Source organism: Cervus canadensis, chromosome X (genome assembly GCF_019320065.1).
Source record: "Cervus canadensis isolate Bull #8, Minnesota chromosome X, ASM1932006v1, whole genome shotgun sequence".
NCBI lineage: Eukaryota > Metazoa > Chordata > Mammalia > Artiodactyla > Cervidae > Cervus > Cervus canadensis.
Genome location: NC_057419.1, coordinates 90,485,434 through 90,493,601, shown reverse-complemented (window position 1 = coordinate 90,493,601; position 8,168 = coordinate 90,485,434).

The following is an 8,168-nucleotide window of genomic DNA, read 5'->3' as shown; positions in this document are numbered from 1 at the left end:
TAATCATACTCTATTTGGTTGTTACATAGTTGATTTCTACCCATATCATCATACTTCCTTTATTTTTCTTATTTTGAATTTAGTTTTTCTGCCTTTGTAATGTAGGATGTTATATCATTTATTGATATCATATTTTATTTATGTATTTCAGCTTTTAAAGCCATAAAATTTCCCCTAAACATTGCTTTATCTGCAAACCATAAATTTTGACATGCATTAATTTCATTGTTTTCATGTTTGAAACACTTCTGATTTCACTTGTAATTTCGTCTCTAACCCAAGGAGTTCAGAATTTGCTGAGTTTTTCCCTAAATATTTTATTTTTCTTGAATTTTTGAAAATTTTTATTTGAGCATAGTTGATTTACAAAATTGCATTAGTTTCCAGTGTACAGCAAAAAGAAACACTTATATATATTTATATCCACTCTTTTTAAGTCCCCCCCCACCACATAGGCCATTAAAAAGTATTGAGTAGATTTCCCTGTGCTTACAGTAGGTCCCTATTAGTTAGCTATTTTATATACAGTAATGTGTATGTGTCAATTCTAAACTCCCAGTTTAGCCCCCACATTCCTTCCCTAGTGGCCATAAGTTTATTTTCTACATCTGTGACTCTATTTTTGCTTAGTAAATAAGTTCATTTCTATCCTTTTTTTTTTTTAGATTTCACATATAAGCAATATCATATTATATTTGTCTTCCTCTGTCTGACTTATTTCAATCATATGACAATTTTTAGGTCCATCCATGTTGCTGTAGAGACATTATTTCATTCTTTTTTTGTGACTCATTGATGTTCTGTTGAATGTACGCATGTATGTACTACGTCTTTATCCATTGGCTGTTGATGAACATTTAGGTTGTTTCCATGTCCTGGCTATTGTTAGTAGTGTTGTAATGAACATTGAATTGTGTATATCTTTTAAAGTTATGGGTTGCTCTGAATATAAACACAGGAGAGTGATTGTAGGATCATATGGAAGCTCTATTTTTAATTTTTTAAGGAACTTCTACATTGTTCTCCATAGTGGCTGTACCAGTTTACATTTCCATCAACAGAGCAGGAAGGTTCCCTTTACTATACACCCTCTCCAGCATTTATTGTTTATAGATTTTTTGATGATGCCCATTCTGATAGGTGTGAGGTGATACCTCATTGTAGTTTTTATTTGCATTTCCTTATAATTGGTGATGCTGAGTGTATTCTCATCTGCTTTTTGGCCATCTGTATGTCTTCTTTGAAGCAATGTCTATTTAGACCTTCCACTCATTTTTTGACTGAAAGAATCAAGGTCCCTCACTTCAGAGTATACTACAAAGCTACAGTAATCAAAATAGTATGGTACTGACACAAAAACAAAAATATAGATGAATGCAACAGATTAGGAATTCCAAAGATAAATCCACACACCCATGGTCAGCTAAATTCTGCCAAAGGAAGCAAGAATATACAGTGTAGAAAAGACAGTCACTTCAATAGGTGGTTCTTGGAGAACTGGACAGCTACATGTAAAAAATGAAATTAGAACACTCCCTAACAGCATACACAAAAATAAACTTAAATTTGATTAAAGATCTAAATGTAAAGCTGCATACTATAAAACTCTTAGAGGAAAAGGTGGGCATAACAGTTTATGACATAAATCACAGAAAGGTTTTTTTTTTTTTTTTTGATCCACTTCTTAGAGTAATGAAAATAAAGCAAAAATAAACAAATGGGACTTAATTAAACTTAAAAGCTTCTGCATAGCAAAGAAATCATAAACAAAATGAAAAGACTATCTTTTAAATTTAATTCTATTGTGATCACAGAACATATTTTGTATGATTTTAACTTTTTAAAATTATTTGAGATTTTTTTTTCCTGGCTTCACATTGTCTACCTTGGGAAAGTGATGTGTTCTCTGGAAAACAAAATGTATTGTTAAAAGTAAAAGTAGTGATCTTTAGTAGTGATTATATAGGTCAATATGGTGGATAATGTTGTTTAGTTGCTTTATATCTTCACTTTTTGTCTGATTTTTCTATAAAATATTGACAGGGAACAGAAAAAAAAAGTAGGGAAAAATAGAAGTTAAGTTCCCCAATCATAGTTGTGTTTTTGACTATTTATTCCTTCAATTCTGTCAGGATTTTCTACATTTATTATGAGGCTTTGTTAGGAGGTGACTACTTATTTCTGGTTGTCAAACTTCATGTTGGATTGACTCTTTAGTCATTAAGAAAGTGTCCCTCTTATATTTTTACACTGAAATAAATATATTTTCTCTAGTATTTATATAGATTTCTTAAGCCTACTGACAGCATCATATCTATTTTTTCTTATCCATTTTTGTTTAATCCTTATATGTACCATATGTCCATTTTAGATAGTTGCAGTATCTTCTAGTTAGTGACTCCAGTTTACAGTCTTTGGTGTCTCAATGTAGTATTTTTCTGCTGATTCTCACATAGGATGTTGTATTTACTTATGTGGGTTTTTTAGTTTTCTTCATTTTTATTTACTTTTTTTATTATGAACTTAAGTGAAAGTAGCTCAGTCATGCCTGACTCTTTGAGACCCCATGACTATACAGTCCATGGAATCCTCCAGGCCAAAATATTGGAGTGGGTGGCCTTTCCATTCTCCAAGGGATCTTCTCAACCCAGGGACAAAACCCCGTTCTCCCCCATTGCAGGAAGATTATTTATCAGCTGAGAAACAAGGGAAGCCTAAGAATACTGGAGTGGGCAGCCTATCCTTTCTCCGGCAGATCTTCCTGACCCAGGAATCGAACCAGGGTCTCCTGCATTACAGACAGATTCTTTACCAACTGAGCTATCAGGGAAACCCCCCTATGAACTTATGTTTGTTGAAATGTTATCTGTGAGACATTTTGACATGAAAGTTAAAATGCTTTCCAGTATAGAAGATGTTGATTATTCATGTTGGGTTTTGGGGGGCACTACCAATACAGAAAGTGTAAGCTAGGGCTTCAACTTTGACTTTTATTGTGATAAAATACACATAACATAAAATTTGTCATTTTAAGTGTACAATTTTATAGCATTAGGTATATTCAGATTGTCATGCAACCATAATTACTGTCTATCCCAGAACTTTTTCATCATAATAAACTGAAACACTTTGCCCATTAAAAACTAAACCTCCATTCCATCTTCCACCTAGACCCTGGTAACCACTGTTCTACTTTGTGTCTATATGAATTTGACTAGTTTAAGTACCTCATACAAGTGAAATCATCTAATATCCCTCCTTCTTTGTCTGACATTTCACTTAGTATGTCTTCAATATGAACACTCATATCCTAACATGTAACAGAATTTCATTCTTTTTAAGATTGAATAATATTTCATTGCATATATGTATAATATTCCATTGTATGTATGTACATAAAACTGCATTTATCCATTGTTGATGGATATTTGAGTTGTTCCTACCATTTGGCTACTGTAATAATGATGCTATGAACATCAGTGTGCAGATATCTATTTGAGCCTTTGCATATTATTCATTTGTGCATATGCCTAGAAGGGAAAATGCTGAATCACACAGTAATTTTTTGAGGAAATGCTATACAGCCTTCCACAGAGGTTTACCACTTTACAATTCCAATAGCAATGCACAAGTACTTCAACTGCTTCACATTCTCAACATTTATTGTTTTCTTTTCTTTCTTTTTTTTAATAGCCATTCTAAGTGGGTTTGACTTGCATTTACCTAATGACTATCAATGTTGAAGATTATTTCATCTACTTATTGGCCATTAGTGTATCTTCTTTAGAAAGAAAATATACCAATTTTTCAACTAAGCTTCTTTTGTTGTTCTTGAATTACATAGTTTTTTATACTCTGAGGATAAACTTTTTATAAGACATACAATTAGCAAATAATTTCTCCTGTACTGTGGGCTGCTTTTTCACTCTCTTGACAGTGTCTACTTTTCTTATGTTGCCCATGGTCTTTTTGTCATTTGTTGTTCAGTCACTCAGTCTTGTCTGACTCTTTGCAACTTCATGGACTGCAGCACGCCATACTTCCCTGTCCTTGATCATCTCCCGGAGCATGTTCAAACTTATGTCCTTTGAGTTGCTAATGCCATCCAACTATTTCATCTGCTATGATCCCCTTCTCCTCCTGCCTTCAATTTTTCCCAGGATCAGGGTATTTATAATGAGTGAGCTCTTTACATCAGGTGGCCAATGTATTGGAGCTTCAGCTTCAGCATCAGTCCTTCCAATGAATATTCAGGACTGGTATCTTTTAGGATTGACTGGTTTGATCTCCTTGTAGTACAAGAGACTCTCAAGAGTCTTCTCCAACACCACACTTCAAAAGCATCAATTCTTCAGTGCTCAGCATTCTTTACGGTCCAACTCTTACACCATACATGACTACTGGAAAAACCATAGCTTTGACTAGATGGACCTTTGTCGACAAAGTAATATCTCTGCCTTTTAATACGGTGTCTATGTTTGTTATATCTTTTCTTCTAAAGAGCAAGCACCTTTTAATGGCTGCAGTCACCATTTGCAGTGATTTTGAAGCCCCCCCCCACCCCCCAAATAAAGGTTGTCACTGTTTCCATTGTTTCCCCATCTATTTGTTATGAAGTGATGGGACTGGATGCCCATGATCTTAGTTTTCTGAATGTTGAGTTTTAAGCAAACATTTTCATTCTTGTGCCCATTTTTGCATGAAGTGTTCCCTTGGTATCTCTAATTTTCTTGAAGAGATTTCTAGAATTTCCCATTCTATTGTTTTCCTGTATTTCTTTGCACTGATGTCTAGGAAGGCTTTCTTATCTATCCTTGCTATTCTTTGGAACTCTGCATTCAGATGTATATATTTTTCCTTTTCTCCTTTGCCTTTCACTTGTCTTCTTTTCACAGCTATTTGTAAGGCCTCCTCAGACAGCCATTTTGCTTTTTTGCATTTGTTTTTCTTGGGGATGGTTTTTATCATCGACTCCTTTACAGTGTTACAAACTTCCATCCATAGTTCTTCACGCACTCTGCCTATCAGATCTAATCCCTTGAATCTATTTGTCACTTCCACTGTATACCTGCAAGTGATTTGATTTAGGTCATACCTGAATGGCCTAGTGGTTTTCCCTACTTTCTTCAGTTTAAGTCTGAATTTTGCAATTCAATTGGATTTGTTGTCCTAGTCAAATCCAATACTATGAAGATTTTCCCCTATATTTTCCTATAAGTTGTATACTTTTAGTACTTTTATTTAGATCTTTGATCTACTTTGCATTAATTTTTATATGTGGTGTAAGGTAAAATGCTCACCTTCATTTTTTTGCACATGGATATCTGTCCTTTACCCGATAGGATTGTGTGGCACCCATGTTGAATATCACTTGGCAGTGTATGTGTTTATTTCTGGGATCTCTATTCTATTCCATTTTCCTCTCTTTATATATTTGTCTGCATGTCAATAACAAGATTTTTATTTTTTTTTACCATGGCTTTGGTTTTAAAATCAGGAAGTATGAGTCTTGTAACTCTGTTCTTTTTTTTCTAGATACTTTTGGTTACACAAGGTCCTTTGAGATTCTGAACAAATTTCTATACTTTTGAAAACAAATAATCCATTGGAACTTTGATGACAATCACATTGAATACATCAATTGGTTTGGGCAAAATTACCATTCTTAAAAATATTGTCATACAATCCATAGACAGAGGTGTATTACCAACTGTTTATGTCTTATTTAATTTCCTTCAGAACTGATTTTGGTTTTCAGTATTCGTATCTTTCACCTTCTTAAGTTTATTCCTAAGTATTTTACATTTTGTTACTTTTGCAAATGAAACTGATTTCTTAAATTTCTTTTCAGATTTTTATTGTTAGTGTATAGAAATAAAATTTTTTATATTTATTTTGGGTCTTGCAGAGTGTGACATTTTTTAATTAGTGCTAATAGATGTTTTGTGGCATATTTTAGAAATTTTAACATATAATATTATTTCATCTGTGAAGAGATCATTTCACTTCTTTTTATCCAAATTAGAGGCCTTTTACTTCCTTTTCTTGCCTTTCTGCTCTGGCTACAACTCCCAGTTCTATGTTGAATGAAAGTAGCAGAATTGGGCATCTTTGTCTTGTTCCTGATTTTAGGGAAAACCATTTCAAATTTTCATCATTAAACTTGATCTTATCTAAGGATTTTTCATATACAGCTTTTAGTATATTGAATAATTTTTCTTTCATTACAAATCTGATGAATTTTTCATCATGAAATGGTATTGAAATTGTCAAATGCCTTTTCTGCATCAGTTGAGAATATCCTGTGGATTATTTTCCCCTAAATTCTGTATGTAAAGTGAAGTCGCTCAGATATGTACAACTCTTTGTGACCCCATGGACTGTAGCCTGCAAGGCTGCTCCGTTCATGTGCTTTTCCAGGCAAGAATACTGGAGTGGGTTGCCATTTCCTTCTCCAAGGGATCTTCCCAACACAGGGATCGAACCCGGGTCTTGCACATTGCAGACAGACTCTTTACCATCTGAGCAAATTCTCTTACCGGCTGAGTTAAATTCTGTTAACATGGTATATTATGCTGATTGATGTTTGTGTATTGCATTACCCTTGTATTCCAAAAATAAAACACATGCTTATGGCATACAGTCTTTTCAATATGCTGCAAAATTTTATTTCCTGGATATTTATTCACTTATTTAGGTATGGCATGCAGGATCTTAGTTCCCTAACTAGGGATGAAACTTGCACCCCTGCTGTGGAAGCACAGAGTCTTAGCCACTGCATCACCAGAGAAGTCCCAGCTGAAGATTTTTTAAAATCAATATTCAGCAGATTTATTATGTGTTTCAGCATGGATCTCTGGGTTTCCCTATTTGGAGTTTGCTGAACTGATTTATTTATCTATTCATTTTAAAAAAAAAATCAATTTTAGGACATTTTCAGTCATTATTTCTTCAAGTAATCCTCTGCTCCTTTCTCTCTCTTCTTCTGTGACTTCCATGATATGTATATTGGTCTATTGATGGTGTTCTGTAAATTCCTTAAAATCTGTTGATTTTTCTTCATTCTTTTTTCTTTTGGTTTCTTGGACTCAATAATTTCAAATGACCTAACTTCAAGTGTACTGATTCTCTATTCTGGCTGTTTGAGTCTGCTGTTGATCTTCTCTTGTGAATTTTTTCAATTCAATTATGTTATTCTTTAGTTCTATAATTTTTGTTCAGTTACTTTTTATAATTTTATATGCTTTTAGTATTTTAATTTTATTCATATGTCATTTTTCTGATTTTCTTTCATTATTTGTATTTTTCTTCACCTTGTTGGGCATATTTAAGACAGTCGTTTTAGAGCCTTTACCTGTGGAAACCGATGGCTGTGATACCATGCAGGGCCCTGTGGGACTCCTGTGTACACCATTTTTTTGATTATAGGAAACAGCCTTCATTCAGTCTCCATGACCATCTGAATTCCAATGTGTAGACTCAAGTAGTTATTAATTAGGGAAGAAAGGGTATGTGAGGCCAGATAGAAACAAACCATCAAGAGCAGCCTTGGGGCCAAGTCCTGTTTCCCCATCAATGGGATATCTTTTTCTATTTCACCCAAACTCTGTCTCCAATATTTGATTTGGCACCGGTGTACAGAGATGTTGAGTTTTGGCATCTCCTGTACCTCTTCAGGGATGAGGTCTCCCTGAAAATAAGATCTGTTTTACTCCCTTCTGTTTGAGGGAGTAAATTGGGAAGTGAGTTGTTGTCTCCACCTGATTGAGACTTCACCATGCTAGGGGAAGTGTGGGGCATGGATGAGTAAAAATGCCACAAAATTCCCTGCCATCTTTTATGTGGATTTTTTTAATTGGTGTTTTCTTGGTTTCTGTTTCTTTGACTGCTTACTGCTTATCGGAGTTTCTATAAGATTATTTTATCCAGCTTGGTGGACGAACAAGATCCTGGAGCTTCCTGGTCCTTCATTTATATCACTCTTCCTTCTCATCTTTGATTTTGGAGATCATACAGTCTTATTCAAACCTTAAATTCACACGAGGGATATCTTGTATTTGAGAATATTTGGGACATTTTTTTTTCCCTTTCTCAAAAGCCAAGTTCAAAGCAATCAGGTGTTTAAACTGTTTCTTACAATGAGAAATGTTTTCTTTTTTTTTTTTTTT